Source organism: Pseudophryne corroboree, chromosome 9 (genome assembly GCF_028390025.1).
Source record: "Pseudophryne corroboree isolate aPseCor3 chromosome 9, aPseCor3.hap2, whole genome shotgun sequence".
NCBI classification, from domain to species: Eukaryota; Metazoa; Chordata; class Amphibia; order Anura; family Myobatrachidae; genus Pseudophryne; species Pseudophryne corroboree.
Genome location: NC_086452.1, coordinates 197,803,310 through 197,820,859, shown reverse-complemented (window position 1 = coordinate 197,820,859; position 17,550 = coordinate 197,803,310). Strand labels below are relative to the sequence as shown.

The 17,550-nt window shown below is 44.4% G+C and overlaps 1 long non-coding RNA gene across 1 annotated transcript in view; it reads left to right on the top strand.

Moving 5' to 3' along the window:
• LOC134957858 (uncharacterized) overlaps positions 1-15,087 on the top strand; it is a 110,980-nt gene extending 95,893 nt beyond the window's left edge. The window contains exons 2-5 of the long non-coding RNA XR_010186767.1: positions 12,009-12,113; positions 12,224-12,350; positions 12,498-12,637; positions 12,781-15,087. This is a non-coding gene — a long non-coding RNA (uncharacterized LOC134957858). The remainder of the gene's footprint in view (positions 1-12,008; positions 12,114-12,223; positions 12,351-12,497; positions 12,638-12,780) is intronic.
• The last annotated feature ends 2,463 nt before the right edge of the window (positions 15,088-17,550 follow it).

Genomic DNA, 17,550 nt, shown 5'->3' with positions numbered 1-17,550 from the left:
CTGGAAAGTAGGAGAATATCCAACAGAGAATCCTCAAGAGACAATGTGAATGCAGGACAATTTCCAGCAGTATCCTCAGGAGACACTGAAAAGCAGGAGAATATCTAGCAGAGTATCCTCAGAAATACTGGAAAGCAGGAGAATATCCAAAAGAGAATTCTCATAAGACACTGGAAAGCCAGAGTATATCCAGCAGAGTATACTTATGAGACACTGGAAAGCAAGAGAATATCCAGCAGACTATCCTCAGGAGCCATTGACAAGGCAGGAGAATATCAAGCAAAGTATACTCAAGAGACACTAGAAAGCAGGAGACAATCCAGCAGAGTACCTCAAGAGACACTGGAAAGCAGGAGAATATCCAGCACAGCATCCTCAAGAGAAAGTAAGAAGGCAGGAGAATATACAGAAGACATCCTCAGGAGACACTGGAAAGCAGGAGAATATGCGGCAGAATATCCTCAAGAACCACTGGAAAGCAGGAAAATATCTAGCAGAGTATCCTCAAGAGACACTGGAAAACTGCAGACTATCCAACAGAATATCCTCAGGAGACACTGGAAAGCAGTAGAATATCCAGCAGAGCATCCTCAAGAGAAAGTTGTAAGGCAGGAGAATATCCAGAAGACAATCCTCAGGAGCCACTGGAAAGCAGGAGAATATACAGCAGAGTATCCTCAAGAAACACTGGAAAGCAGGAGAATATCCAGCAGAGTATCCTCGAGACACTGGAAAGCAGGAGAATATCCCACAGAGTATCCTCAAGAGACAGTGAGAAAGCAGGAGAATATCAAGCAGAGCATCCTCAAGAGAAAGTTGGAAGGCAGGAGAATATCCAGAAGACAATCCTCAGGAGCCACTGGAAAGCAGGAGAATATACAGCAGAGTATCCTCAAGAAACGCTGGAAAGCAGGAGAATATCCAGCAGAGTATCCTCGAGACACTGGAAAGCAGGAGAATATCCCACAGAGTATCCTCAAGAGACAGTGAGAAAGCAGGAGAATATCTAGCAGAGTATCCTCAAGAGACACTGGAAAACAGCAGACTATCCAACAGAATATCCTCAGGAGACACTGGAAAGCAGTAGAATATCCAGCAGAGCATCCTCAAGAGAAAGTTGGAAGGCAGGAGAATATCCAGAAGACAATCCTCAGGAGCCACTGGAAAGCAGGAGAATATACAGCAGAGTATCCTCAAGAAACACTGGAAAGCAGGAGAATATCCAGCAGAGTATCCTCAAGAGACAGTGAGAAAGCAGGAGAATATCAAGCAGAGCATCCTCAGGAGAGACTGGAAGCAGGAGAATAAACAGCAGAGTATCCTCAAGAGAGCTGGAGAATTTGCAGCAGAGTATCTACAGGAGACACTGGAAAGCGCAATAGAATCCAGCAGTATCCACATGAGGTGGTACAGAAATGATACAAGAGCGATTTCATATACCTGTCATACCATAAACCCCATGATGGGGTTTGGGCCTATTACAATTAACATCAACATCAAACAGTATTTTAACTGTAATACAAGTGGATTAATTTACTGTCTGACATGCACATGTGGGCGTAAGTATGTCGGTATGACAACACGTGCTTTCAAGCGCAGAATCCTTGAACACACTGGGAACATCCGTAATGCAACCTCTGATCTTATTAAAATGAAAAAAACTCACCCCAGTTGCTCGTCATTTTCATACATACCATCAGGATTCCACAGAGGATATGAAAATTTTCGGTGTAGAACAGGTAAATCTGGGTATTAGAATAGGTGACTTAACACACAAATCACTCAAAAAAGAAAGTAACTGGACTTTTTGACTTGGGGGACTAAGACCAACAGGTCTCAATGAGTTGATCAATTTCAATGTTTTTATTTTAACATATAACACGCCAGTGGCGCACCCAGGGGGGGTTTCCGAGCACCCAGAACCCCCCCTCCACCAAAAAAAAATATATATTATTTTTTTTTGCTGCATGAGTATTATTAATGGCTGTCTAGCATCCTCTGCAGCCTGCTGTCTTCCTGGTGGCACTTGTAAGTGCTCAATAAAATTTTACTTTCTTTTAATTATAGTACATATATATCCATGTGCATGCATATATACACATGTATATACATACATATACACACACACACACACACACACACACACACACACACACACACGTGGTATATATACATGTGTGTGTGTATATATATATATATATATATATATATACATATATGTATGCATGTTTAATATGCTAGGTATATATATGTGTAGATATGTATATACATATATATGGTGAAGAATAAGGGTGGCACTCACGCAGACTGGTGCAGGTGTAGAAAAGGTCAGTTTATTGTTCCGACATGTTTCGGGGACTAGCCCCGTCCTCAGGGCCTTAACGTTAAGGCCCTGAGGACGGGGCTAGTCCCCGAAACATGTCGGAACAATAAACTGACCTTTTCTACACCTGCACCAGTCTGCGTGAGTGCCACCCTTATTCTTCACCATATTCATTGAGGAGCAATACCTCTGGGAGGGCACCGCAGCATCTTTTACACCTTTATAAGAAGAGTGCCGGGATTATCTGCATGTATATACATATATATATATATATATATATATATATACACACACACACACACACACACAGACACACTAGTTTTACGTACCCAGCATATACTGGGTCACCTCAGTCCCCACCCCCGTGATTGGCTCCATCCAGTTCTGGAAAAAAAACCATGCAAATCCTGCGTTTGCCACTGCACGCTTCGCAAATATCCTTTAGACATAAAAATATTTTACAGCAGTCACTTTACCTTTCACTTCCACTTTTTATCTTTTTTCATTTATTATTTTTCCCATGAGATCCCCATTTACAACACCCACTTGTCTTACACATACGATTCACTGTCCATATATAGATATTTTGCTATTATTCTGTACAATAGGTTACATGCTTTTTCACTTTACACACTAGATATGTGATCACAATCCCTTTTTCTTCACCTTCACAGATTGCAGTGATATTTTGTGACACTTGTTTTTCTCCTCTACTTTTTTTCGTTCACCATACAAAGCCTGCTCTATTTGAGACCTCTAACCCCAACACCCATTATATCATGCCACCATCTCATAGTATCGTTCTGGTGAGCAAATAACCATTAGATTTCCCCCAGTGTTATCATTCACAAACATTTTATACCAGTATATAATTATGGGGTTTTCATACTATCGCCCACAAAATGTGTGCCTATGTAGACATTGACTTCCAGTCCATGGTTCATGGGAGTATCTTCGATTTTTTTCATTCATTTATTTGGGCAACGAGTATAAGAGGGGTGATTTCACACCCCTCTGTTTGCCCTCAGCATAGAATCTAATTGCTTGTTCCTTCCCTTCCCAAAAAAATCATATATATATATATATATATATATATATATATACACAGTATATATATATATATATATATATATATAATAAGATTTTAAACCTACCGGTAAATCTGTTTCTCCTAGTCCGTAGAGGATGCTGGGGACTCCGTAAGGACCATGGGGTATAGACGGGCTCCGCAGGAGATAGGGCACCTAAAAAGAACTTTGACTATGGGTGTGCACTGGCTCCTCCCTCTATGCCCCTCCTCCAGACCTCAGTTAGAGAACTGTGCCCAGAGGAGATGGACAATACAAGGCAGGATTTAGCAATCCAAGGGCAAGATTCATACCAGCCCACACCAATCATTCCATGTAACCTGGAACATACATAACCAGTTAACAGTATGAACAAACTACAGTAACTGTCCAAGACCAATGTCAACTGTAACATAACCCTTATGTAAGCAACAACTATATACAAGTCTTGCAGAGTTTCCGCACTGGGACAGGCCCGCCCAGCATCCTCTACGGACTAGGAGAAATAGATTTACCGGTAGGTTTAAAATCTTATTTTCTCTTATGTCCTAGAGGATGCTGGGGACTCCGTAAGGACCATGGGGTTTATACCAAAGCATCCAATCGGGCGGGAGAGTGCGTATGACTCTGCAGCACCGACTGAGCAAACGCTAGGTCCTCATCAGCCAGGGTATCAAACTTGTAGAATTTAGCAAAAGTGTTTGACCCCGACCAAGTCGCCGCTTGGCAAAGTTGTAAAGCCGAGACGCCTCGGGCAGCCGCCCAAGAAGAGCCCACCTTCCTAGTGGAATGGGCCTTAACCGAATTTGGTACCGGCAATCCAGCCGTAGAGTGAGCCTGCTGAATCGTATTACAGATCCAGCGAGCAATAGTCTGCTTCGAAGCAGGAGCGCCAATCTTATTGGCCGCATACAGGATAAACAGAGCCTCTGTTTTCCTAATTCTAGCCGTCCTGGCTACATAAATTTTTAAGGCCCTGACTACGTCCAGGGATCTGGAATCCTCCAGGTCACTTGTAGCCACAGGCACCACAATAGGTTGATTCATATGGAACGAAGAAACCACTTTAGGCAAAAATTGCGGACGTGTCCTCAATTCAGCACGATCCACATGAAAAATCAAGTAGGGGCTCTTGTGTGACAAAGCTGGCAATTCTGACACTCGCCTTGCTGATGCTAAGGCCAACAACATGACCACCTTCCAGGTAAGAAATTTCAACTCAACCTTGTTAAGCGGTTCAAACCAGTGTGATTTTAGGAACTGCAACACCACGTTCAGGTCCCATGGTGCCACTGGAGGCACAAAAGGGGGCTGGATGTGCAGCACTCCCTTTACAAACGTCTGGACTTCTGGAAGAGAAGCCAATTCCTTCTGAAAGAAAATCGAGAGGGCCGAAATCTGTACCTTAACAGAGCCTAATTTCAGGCCCATATCCACTCCTGTCTGTAGGAAGTGGAGAAGACGACCCAGATGAAAATCTTCCGTAGGTGCATTCTTGGTCTCACACCAAGACACATACTTTCGCCAGATACGGTGATAATGTTTTATCTTCACCTCCTTCCTAGCCTTTATTAACGTAGGGATGACCTCTTCCGGAATCCCCTTTTTCGCTAGGATTCGGCGTTCAACCGCCATGCCGTCAAACGTAACCGCGGTAAGTCTTGAAATACACAGGGCCCCTGCTGCAACAGGTCTTCCCTCAGAGGAAGAGGCCAGGGATCTCCTGTGAGCATCTCTTGTAGATCCGAGTACCAGGCCCTTCGAGGCCAGTCTGGGACAACAAGTATCGTTCGTACTCTTCTTCGTCTTATGATCCTCAACACTTTTGTGATGAGAGGAAGAGGAGGAAACACGTAGACCGATTTGAACACCCACGGTGTTACCAGAGCGTCCACTGCTATTGCCTGAGGGTCCCGAGACCTGGCGCAGTACCTCTGAAGATTTTTGTTAAGGCGTGACGCCATCATGTCTATTTGAGTAGTTCCCCAAAGGCGTGTTACGTCTGCAAAGACTTCTTGATGAAGTCCCCACTCTCCTGGATGGAGATCGTGTCTGCTGAGGAAGTCTGCTTCCCAGTTGTCCACTCCAGGAATGAAGACAGCTGACAGAGCGCTTACATGATTTTCCGCCCAGCGAAGGATCCTTGTGGCTTCCGCCATCGCGACTCTGCTTTTTGTCCCGCCTTGGCGGTTCACATGAGCCACTGCTGTGACATTGTCTGATTAAATCAGAACCGGTAGGTTTCGAAGAAAACTCTCCGCTTGTCGAAGGCCGTTGTAAATGGCCCTGAGTTCCAACACATTGATGTGTAGACAGGACTCCTGGTCTGACCAAAGACCCTGAAAATGTTTTCCCTGTGCGACCGCTCCCCATCCTCGGAGGCTCGCGTCCGTGGTAACCAGGATCCAATCCTGAATTCCGAACCTGCGAGCCTCCAGGAGGTGAGCACTTTGCAACCACCACAGGAGGGACACTCTGGTCCCTGGGGACAGAGTTATTTTCCGATGTAAGTGCAGATGGGCCCCGGACCACTTGTCCAGAAGGTCCCATTGAAAAGTCCGTGCATGGAACCTGCCGAAGGGAATGGCCTCGTAGGCCGCCACCATTTTCCCCAGAACTCGAGTGCATTGGTGAACTGACACCCTTTTCGGTTTTAGCAGGTCTCTGACCATGTTCTGTATGTCTTGGGCTTTCTCTATTGGGAGGAAGACCTTCATTTGTTCCCTATCCAGTATCATACCTAGGAACGGTAGTCGAGTTGTCGGAATCAACTGTGACTTCGGTAGATTTAGAATCCAACCGTGTTGCTGGAGCACTCTCAACGAGAGCGCCACACTGTTCAGCAATTTCTCCCTTGATCTCGCTTTTATCAGGAGATCGTCCAAGTATGGGATAATTGTGACTCCATGCTTGCGCAGGACCACCATAATTTCCGCCATTATCTTGGTGAAAATCCTCGGGGCCGTGGAGAGTCCAAACGGCAACGTCTGAAATTGGTAATGACAATCCTGTACAGCGAATCTCAGGTATTCCTGATGGGGGGGCATATATGGGGACATGAAGGTACGCATCCTTTATGTCCAGAGACACCATAAACTCCCCCTCCTCCATGTTGGCTATTATCGCTCTGAGAGATTCCATTTTGAATTTGAATCTTCTTATGTACAGGTTTAGGGATTTCAGATTCAAAATAGGTCTGAATGAACCGTCCGGTTTCGGGACCACAAATAGGGTTGAATAGTAACCTCTTCCCTGCTGGTGCAGGGGAACCTTGATTATCACTTGCTGTATACACAGCGCTTGAATTGCAGCTAACACTACATCCCTTTCCGATGTGGAAGCTGGTGGGGCTGATTTGAAAAATCGGCGCGGGGGCACCTCCTCGAATTCCAATTTGTAACCCTGGGAAACTATTTCCAACACCCAGGGATTCATGTCCGAACTGACCCAGGCCTGACTGAAAAGTCGAAGACGTGCCCCCACCGGTGCGGACTCCCTCATGGGAGCCCCAGCGTCATGTTGTGGGTTTTGGAGCAGCCGGGGAGGACTTTGGTTCCTGGGCACCTGCCGAAGCAGGTGCTCTCTTGCCTTACCTCTGGCAAGGAAAGAGGATCCCCGACCACTTTTGGACTTGTGCGACCGAAAGGACTGCATCTGATAGGGTGTTACTTTCTTTTGCTGTTGGGGAATATATGGTAAAAAATTTGATTTACCTGCTGTGGCTGTGGAAACCAGGTCCATCAGCCCATCCCCAAATATTACATCACCCTTGTAGGGTAGTACTTCCATATGTTTCTTGGAATCCGCATCACCCGTCCATTGGCGAGTCCATAAGGATCTTCTCGCTGAGACAGACATGGCATTGGCCCTAGAAGCTAGCAATCCAATGTCCCTTTGAGCATCCCTCATAAATAAGACTGCGTCTTTAATATGGGCTAGAGTTAGGAATATAGTATCCTTATCCATATTATCAAATTGATCTGTCAGCTCATCTGTCCAAGCTGCAATTGCGCTACACACCCATGCCGACGCAATTGTCGGTCTTAGCACAGCACCCGTATGAGAATAAATACACTTTAAGGTAGTTTCTTGCCTGCGATCTGCAGGGTCCTTAAGGGCTGCTGTGTCAGGAGACGGTAGCGCCACTTTCTTGGACAAGCGCGTCAGGGCTTTGTCCACAGTGGGGGGTGATTCCCAAATCTCCCTGTTCTGCTTAGGGAAAAGGTATGCCATATAAATTCTTTTGGGGATCTGCGGTCTCTTATCCGGAGTCTCCCAAGCTTTTCCAAAGAATTCATTTAATTCATGAGATGTGGGAAAGTTAATAATCTGTTTCTTTTCCTTAAACATGTATACCCTTGTGTCGGGGACAGAGGGTTCATCCACAATATGCAACACATCCCTTATTGCCACAATCATACACTGAAAGGTTTTAGTCACCCTATGGTGCAATTTTATTTCGTCATAGTCGACACTGGAATCAGAATCCGTGTCGGTAGTAGTGTCTTGTGTTAAGGGACGCTTTTGAGACCCCGACGGGCCCTGTGAGTCGGTCCAATCTGAGGATTGACCCCCTGATGTCCCCCCTAAATCAGCCTTATCAAGCTTTTTATGTAAAGATGCCACACTTGCATTCAACATATGCCACATGTCCATCCAATCTGGAGTCGGCACAACCGACGGGGACACACCACTCATTTGCTCCACCTCCTCCTTGGAAAAGCCTTCCGCTTCAGACATGTCGACACCACGTACCGACACCCCACGCACACAGGGATTAACCTATAATGGGACAAAACCCCAACCAGGCCCTTAGGAGAGACAGAGAGAGAGTATGCCAGCACACACCCAGCGCTTAATAACACTGGAAAAATATGACCAGATAGCGCTTTTATATATATATAAAATGACCAGATTCCCACTCACTGCGCTCAAAATGCCCCCCTCCTCTTTTTTCAAGCCTGAATGTTCAGCAGGGGAGAGACCAGGGAGCCAGCGTTTCCCTCATGCAGCTTCTGTGGAGAAAATGGCGCTGGTTAGTGCTGAGGATCAAGCCCCGCCCACCCGACGGCGGGCTTCGGTCCCGGTGATTTTTTTTATAGAAAATGGCGGGGATCGTAGAATTACTGCCCAGCAGCCTAATCTACCTTGTCAGTGCCCAAATGTGAGGTTTATTGCTGCCCAGGGCGCCCCCCCTGCGCCCTGCACCCTTCAGTGCTGCTCTGTGTGTGTGAATGGGAGCAATGGCGCGCAGCCAGGGCCGTCTTTTCGTATGGGCTCAATGGGCTCTTGCCCAAGGGCCCCAGGAGTAAAAGGGCCCTAGGCCAATAGCTGAGGGTCCCCTCTTTCCAGGGGTACCAGATTTTTGAAAATTGGCCCTGGGGAACCGGAGATATCCGACTTCAAAGCAGTGGTCCCCATCCAAGACTGTTAATTGTTCTTCCCAGCCAGGTATCTTGGGTTCTGTCTGACTTAGAGTTTTTCTGAAGGTATGCTCCAAAAGCTGGGACTCTCCCCTTTGGGTGAACACTGGCAGCTTGTCTCTACTATGCCCAAAACCAGAGATATCAGCCTTCCAGCAGCTGGTCCCTGCTCCAGCTCCACACGCCTGATATGCAGTTTTATATTATCATCGGTGGATTACTCTGGTCCCAGAACGCTGACACCCTAGTCCCCAGTACCTCCTGAAAGGTGGAACTCTCTAGTTTGTTTTATCCCATTAAAGCTAAGAAATCTATTTCCAGGAACTGGAGATATCTGCAGTAAAGCAAGCTGCCCTCCCACCAGAAAATTATGAATATTAAGCCCACTCCACTATCGACCCCTCCCCTAAGTATTAAACACCCCCTACCACCCTGGAAGTCATGTACCGTTCCCCTTCATTCAGCCCAATGTCCCCTTCTACAGTTTACTGTTCTCCTTTCTGCCCCATCTGTGCAGTAAAGGAGTATTTAGCAGAAATTATTTCTCCAGGTCCTACATGCTGAGCGAAAGACAGAACCCCCCTACTGACCGCGGAACATCAAACTGCCGGTGACAGCACCCCCCACCCCTACCGCTGGAGGATGGGTAGGGGCCCCAGTGCATTGCTGTGCCCAGGGGCCTACACTGCTGTTAAGACAGCTCTGCGCGCAGCTTACCGCTGCGCGCCTTACCTCATGAAGATCTGATGTCTTCTGCCGCCTATGATGTCTTCTGCATTCTCATAGTCACCCGGCTTCTATCTTCGGCATCTGTGAGGAGGACGGCGGCACGGCTCCGTGACGAACCCCAGGTGAGACCTGTGTTCCGACTCCCTCTGGAGCTAATGGTGTCCAGTAGCCTTAGAAACAGAGCCCAACTTGACAAGCCAGCTCTGCTTCTCTCTCCTCAGTCCCACGATGCAGGGAGCCTGTTGCCAACAGGACTCCCTGAAAATAAAAAACCTAACAAAATTATTTTTCCACAGAAAACTCTGGAGAGTTCTCTGCAGTGCACCCATTCTCCTCTGGGCACAAGATCCAACTGAGGTCTGGAGGAGGGGCATAGAGGGAGGAGCCAGTGCACACCCATAGTCAAAGTTCTTTTTAGGTGCCCTATCTCCTGCGGAGCCCGTCTATACCCCATGGTCCTTACGGAGTCCCCAGCATCCTCTAGGACGTAAGAGAAATATATATATATATATATATATATATATACAGTATATATGTATGTGTGTGTATATATATATATATATATATATATATATATACATATATATACACATATGGGAAGCATGAACACTTATATATAAAAGCTTCGTGAATTTATAACCTACACTCTCCATTTAGCAATATCAGTAACCCATTTAGGTCATCATAACAATCCTGTTTAGATCTCCTTTTTTTCTTTCCAAGGGTTATATTTATTGCATCTTTATTATATCTTGACTAGTTCGAGTATTTATCCTACAAACAAGTACAATTTATTATGCGGATCAATTTTAATTTAGCACTCACTGCTTATCTATAGTCCATCTTAATTTGCGCCTAGTACATGCCTAATAATAATATCAGTAATAAAATTATCTGGTTGACAATCACCACGTTTTAAGAAATCATAGAATAATCCATTTATAGCATTTCTCCTTCGGTGCCCCTCCTTTTTCTCCATATAGTTTAATTTACAAATACAGATGTGTCCTCAAACATTGTTGCTCATAGCGCACTATTTAGGGTCCTGAGTCGCGAGTTGTAAATAACGTTATGGCATGCATTGTGTCCCACGCCATGTAATACACAGTTTAACTGCTGGGTGGCGAATGCTCCATGTTAAGACTACATGGCTGAATACAATGCTGCGGCAGTAGGCAGTGATCTGTGAGAGGCTGGCCAATCACATTCTTCCCTTTATAAAAAAAAAAGTCCCCTTCTACAAAATACAATGCCATGCTGCCGCCCTGTTCACAAATTCATTTTGTTGTTACATTAGTTGCTATCAAACGGCGAGAAATATGTAATGCCCTGTGCCACTGGGTCCGTATCTCATTAATATGACTTCCAGATGGTCTCCATTGCTGTGCCGCCACGCTTGGCGGGTTCAATCCAACATTTTTTTTTTATGCAAATCAGACAAAACACATCACATATACACCAGGGGTGCTTACTCTAACCATGGTTGGCTGTGGCCTAACGAATACAGTGTCCGCACACAATGTGTGCACCCCTGGGTTTGATATCCAGCGGTGCACGCAATTATTATTATTATTTTTTTATGTATTTATTATTTTTAAAATTCAATAAAGTTATTTGGTGTGTTGCTACTTCCCTTTACATCTGAAATAAACAAAATTCTCTTCTACAGTATTCTATGCCATGGTATGATGAGGCGCTATTTACACTGTGTTGTTCACAGTCTAGGCAGCTCCCTACACTACAGTATGCAACTCAATGCAGGCTTCTGCTCCTTCCCCATTGATCACTCATTAGTATTAATTCCCGCTGACGTCACTGTATGCCTGTACCAAAGCACCGCCCCCAGCCATGCTGCCACTCATTCACACTAGCTATTCATTTTGTCATTACATTGTGTACTAAATCCTGGATTTTACCCTGGATTTTTACCCAGCGTGCGCAATTATTATTATTATTTTTAATGTATTTATTTATTATTTTTTAATGCAATAAAGTTATTTGGTGTGTCACTTCTTCCCTTTACATCTGAAATAAACAAAATTCTCTTCTACAGTATTCTATGCCACGGTATGATGAGGCGCTATTTACACTGTATTGTTCACAGTCTAGGCAGCTCCCTACACTACAGTATGCAACTCAATGCAGGCTTCTACACCTACCCCCAATTGATCACTCATTAGTATTCATTCCCGCTGTGATCATTGTATGCCTGTACCAAAGTACCTCCCCCAGCCACGCTGCCACCCGTTCATGCTAGCTCTTCATTTTGTCGATACATTGTGTACTAAATCCTGGATTTCATTAGCATAAACAGCATTATTATCTCAGAAAGATTTTCTGGTTTCTTTGCTATCAAATGGACAGAAATATGTAATGCACTGTGAAATGTTGTGACACTTGTGTTTTTTTAAAGACCAATGTTGCATACTGTTTTACCTTTTAAGCAAACCTTTTTCTTTTCCACAGGTTTCTCCTGGATGGTCTTCTGAACCCAGAACCCCATTGTAAAGTGGTGCTGACACTCCCCTTTTCTACCATGACTGCCTACTTGCTATGCGGAGTACCCTTCAGGTGAGACGCTGCAGCCCAAACTTGAAATGTTGTGACACTTGTGGGTTTTTTTTAAAGACCAATGTTGCGTACTGTTTCACCATTAAATCAAGCCTTCTCCTTTTCTGCAGGTTTCCCCTGGATGGTCTTCTGAACCCGGAACCCCATTGAGAAGTGGCAATGACACCCCCCTTTTCTACCATGCTGGCCTACTTGCTATGTGGACCCCCCTGCGGTGTGACCAGGACAACCTTTCAGGTGAGATGCTGCACCCCGAGTGTGAAATGTTGTGACACTTGAGTTTTTTTTTTTAACAAATGTCATGTACCTGAGGCCCCACTTTTGCTGTTGGATGGAAAACACACTGCAATACCTTTTTATTAAATACACTTTTCTCTTCCACAGGTTTCTCTGGAATGTTCTTGAAGACCTGAACACATCTCCAGCTGAATGTTGCGCTGATTGTGTCCCCCCCCCTTCTAACCTGATGGCACACTGAAGATGTAGCCCCCCCTCACTGCGGTGTGACCAGGAGTACCCTTCAGGTGAGATGCTGCACCTTAACCCACCATTGTTGTGACACTTGTGTTTTTTAAATTTACCAATGCTGCATTCCTGGTCCCCTCTTTGGAAAGTGGAATGAAACACACTGTTATATCTTGTCATTAAACATTTTTCTCTTCCGTAGGTTTCCCCTGGACGTTCTTAAAGACCCTGAACCCCTCTACAGTGGAAAGTGGCGCTGACACCCCCCTTCTACCATGACGGCTTACTAGCAATGTGCCCCCTCCCCCGTGTAGTGCTGTGTTGCCCACTATTGTGTCCTAACCCTACTTGTAACACTGTCCACCCCAAAATCAATTTAGTTTTACAATAAAGAACACACCATTTAAAAAAAAAAAATCAAGTTTATTATTGATTATAGAAAGTTTAACAATCTATTTTGAATTTAAGAATAAAACTTGAATCTGTTGGTACGGTGGAAGTGAAACTTACTGCGTTTGCAGATGATGTTTTAATATATATATCCAATCCCAAACAATCCCTTGAACCGTTGCTGGAACTACTTGATAGGGTGGGATCTCTATCTGGCTTTTTTATAAATTTTGAAAAATCTAGTGCACTCTATTTAAAACACGGATTTTATAGACCCTTATGGGCGGCGCAATTACCTCTGAACTGGGCAAAAAAGAAACTCCCGTATTTGGGTGTTCTTCTCCCCAAATATATTGCAAACCTCTATGACATTAATATCAAGAAAACGCTTACTAAACTTATGTGGGACCTTGGGGAGATGGCCCATTTACAACTTTCCTTCTTAGGTAGGATAAATATAATCAAAATAATATATTCTCCGAAACTCCTTTATCCATTGCAAGTTCTCCCTCTTTTGCTTTCTAGACAAGATCTCTTACAGATTACATCAGCCTTTAGGAAATTTATTTGGAATAATAAACGCGTGAGAATTGTCCTATTTAAATTATGTCAGCCTAAAACTAATGGGGGTGTTAACTTTCCAGATATTTTGACATATAGCTATGCTTCCCACATCCGATACATCAAGGACTGGTTGTCTTGTACACACACTTACACTGACTCACTTCTTGAACAAAATTAAATTCCTCATATATCCCTGACAGCCTTTCTACACTTAAATGATGCAGAGGTCCCTACGGACTTAACTAATAATCCCCTCTTAATGACCACAAGGAAAGTTTGGCTGTCCCTGAGACATAAATACAAATTGCACAAACACTTGTCTATCCACTTGCCTTTCTTACAGAATCCAGGTTTTCAAAACGGTGGGGCAGCCTTTCCCTTTATTGAATGGAAATCACTAGGACTTTGCAGTATAGGACAGCTAATTAATTTTGACTCCCATAAACCCTTATCCTATGCGGAGGCCCTATCTAAATACCCATATATTGGCCCCCAGAACTTTGCTTTCTTCCAAGCCCAACATTATGTTAATACGGTTTCTAGATTATTGACCACGACTGATTGGGATAACAATCTGGATCGCATGCTATTAAGACCGGAACAATCCAAAGGCGCTATTTCCTTTTACTATAAACAACTTCATACTATAATAGAACATTCAACATTTGGAACTGGGATAGCCCAATGGCTAGAACATTTTCCTAACTTGGATGTTGATGGGTTACTACGCATGCTGCATCTCTCAATGGCTATGTTCCCTGCGGCTAAGTACACTGAAATGTATCTTAATATTTTTCATAGATCTTATATTTCTCCTCATAGAGGATTTTTAATAGGTCTTCTAAATGACCCTTGTTGTCCTAAATGCGGTCACCAAAGGGCAGACCTCTACCATTGCCTATGGGCTTGCCCACTTTTAAGAAGGTTCTGGTTAGCAGTGTGGCGCTTTGCCTCCCAACATTTAGTAAACTATGTCCCCTTCACACCGGAATGGGCATTATTTAGTATGATACCTCCTGGCACTAGAGCTCCCAAGGCCGTTCAAAAATTACTCTTAGCAATCTCATCTGCGGCTAGAAAAGCTCTTTTGCACATGTGGATCAATAGTTCTGCTCCAACTCTAGAAATGTTTAAGGACAAATTATTTTTTCTTTGCCATATGGATTGGCTGGAGGCCTCTCTTCAAAAAGAGTCTCGTACCGAATCCTTTTTCGCAACATGGGAAAGTTTTATTGAAACGCTACCCATTCATACTAGAGAGGCCATTAGCCAATGCTTTTGCAACACACTTTGGTATGAAACCAGGAATTTTCTTAGAGACCCACCCATTGCCCTTGATAACGCTGATTCGCGGGCATAGCGTGTCCCTGTCTCTCCGATGGTCGAGGATCACCTTGTGAATGTTATTTGTTATCTCACAATGTTATGTGAATTACCGGTTTTATAATCTTCCCTACACTTTGCACTATGTCATATATAAATTGTACTATGTTTTCTTTGTTATTTTTCACAATGATTCTATGAATATTGTCACTTTCTCTATGGAAATGCTTCAATAAAGAAAGAAATGTTAAATAAAAAAGAATAAAACTTGAAAACTTAATTATTTTGGTGTGTACTTGATAGGCAATTGTTTGTAATTTTGTAGAATACCTGAAACAAATAGAAAAAATAACATAAGTTCCTTGAATGTTAAGGTCACGGTTCACAAAACATTTTACTCTAGCTGTTGTGGAACTACACAGCCCAGCACTCCCTAACACCTGATGCCAGAGAATGCTAGAAAGTGAAGTCCTACAAGAGCCTCGAGCAGGGATGGGGATCCTAAGGCCCTCTAGCTGTTATGGAACTACACAGCCCAGCACTCCCTGGCACCTGGTGGCAGAGAATGCTGGAAGGTGAAGTCCTACAAGAGCCTCAAGCAGGGATGGGAAACCTAAGGCCCTCTAGCTGTTATGGAACTACACAGCCCTCATGCCTTTGCAACGGTTTTGCCTCCTGAACGTGGTAAAACTGTTGCTGGGATTGCTGGTATGTGTAATTCCACAACAGCTAGCGGGCTGAGGGTTCCCCTTTCCTAAACTATGCCATGGGACTGTTACCTGCGTCTCTCCTGCTGCTATGGAACTGCACATCCCAGCATGCCCTGCCAGTTTTGATATTAAGACACGCTAAAACTGAGGAAGGGCGTGCTAGGATGTGTAGTTCCACAGCAGCAGGAGAGCCACAGGTAGCAGTCCCATGGCCTAGTGCAGTGGTTCCTCACCTCGGTCCACAAGTACCCCCAACAGTTCATGTTTTCTAGGTCTCCTCACAAGTTTGCAAGTAATATAATTTGTTCTACTCTTGGGTGTTTTCCAATGCAGCAGTGCTTAAAGTTCAGACCTGTCCAACTGTTGGGAACCACTGGCCTAATGGGACTAGGTTTGTGTGGTTGGGTGTTGTATGAGACACGTTACACACCATTGTTACCTCTCCACGGTTGTTGATTTCCTGAAGCTGAATTTTGGACCATCCCTACTGGAAAACACAACAGGTGAATAATCCTCTAACACATCATGGGACAAACTCTAATCATTTTTTTTTTAAAAAGAAAAAGAAATGTGGGATCAGAATTTGCTCTCTTTGGCTCATTTGAATAAACCGTAGCCAAAATATAAATGAGCTGTCATTCTTTCACCACATTTATACACGCACACGCATGTATAACTAGGATCGTACACCCAACTCCTTTGTAATTTAAAACCTACTCAGGTGAAAATTACAAGTTAAAACATTGCAAAGAAAAAAATAAACTAATGGGAGGGAGAAAAGGGGGACACAAAAATATACATACTGTATAAAAGAATGAAATTATACAACCATGTTTTTAGTCTCCAGTATCCTCTTCTTCATCCGGATCCAGAATTGGTGATGTATTTGGTGGTGGTGGCCATCTTATTGGAGGCCTTGTTGGTGCAGCTGCTCGCGTCTGCCTGTAGACGGGGTACATCCCTTGATACCCTTGGTATTGTTGGGATTGTCCATACCAGGGTGCTGGTGAAGCAAGGGCATACGATGGGGGTCTCTGTGCAGCTGGTGGTGGTTGTAGTGGTCTTGGCATTGGTTGCGGTGTTCCAGGAAGTTTTTCTGAGATGAGCTGCAACGAAGTTGCGATGAGGCTGAGACTTGCTGCAGATTGCTGGTAGCTGGCTGCCATGCTGTCTGATGCTGCGCTTTGACATGCCGAGTTTTCCACCAATTTGCAGACAGCTGTTGTGAGAATCCGGTGACTGTCCATGATGGTGTGTCGATCCTGTTGCTGTGTCTTCTGAATTTCATAGAGAGTGTTGACCATACTCTCCATTGTCCTCCTCATGCCCTCCATTTGGGTGCTGACTGTGTCTCTGAAGGAGTCCGGATGCTAATGCATCTCCGCAGCCAGGGTGTTGACTCTCCACTTGTGAAGGTGGTTTTCATCGTTGAAGATCCACCACCAATGGAATAGCTGAATCTGAAATTTAAAAACAAAAAATTAGTTACAGCGCATATTAGACGTGTAAGGGATTTAGCACAACTTTTTAATGCTAAAAACATTATACATATCTACAGTATATACTAATTACTCACCAACAGGCGTGGAAACAGGTGGCTGTGGATCCACATCCTCCTCTTCTGATTCTTCCTGTAGTAAGTCCGGCCTGAAGTATGGTCCAATTCCTGAGGCCAATCTGGAGCTGGTTTGTGGCATGTCTTCTGTTCGAAAAATAGACAAGAAAAATATACCAAAAATTAAAGTACCTTCAAGTTCAGCATTACCCAAAGCAAACTCATTTCTACCTTCTTGGATCCGAGGTCCCTCCAGTCCTGGGACATCCCTGACTCGACCCATGTCTTCTCTTAACTCTTCTGCTTGAGACTGAAGAAGGTTCCTAGTGGCTGCCTTCGAATCCGGCAAAAGTGTCCTCCGAAACTCCTGTGGACTCAAACACGCTGGGGATTGTTGGCGTGTCGAGTGGCACAGATTCGTCCAGTTCTG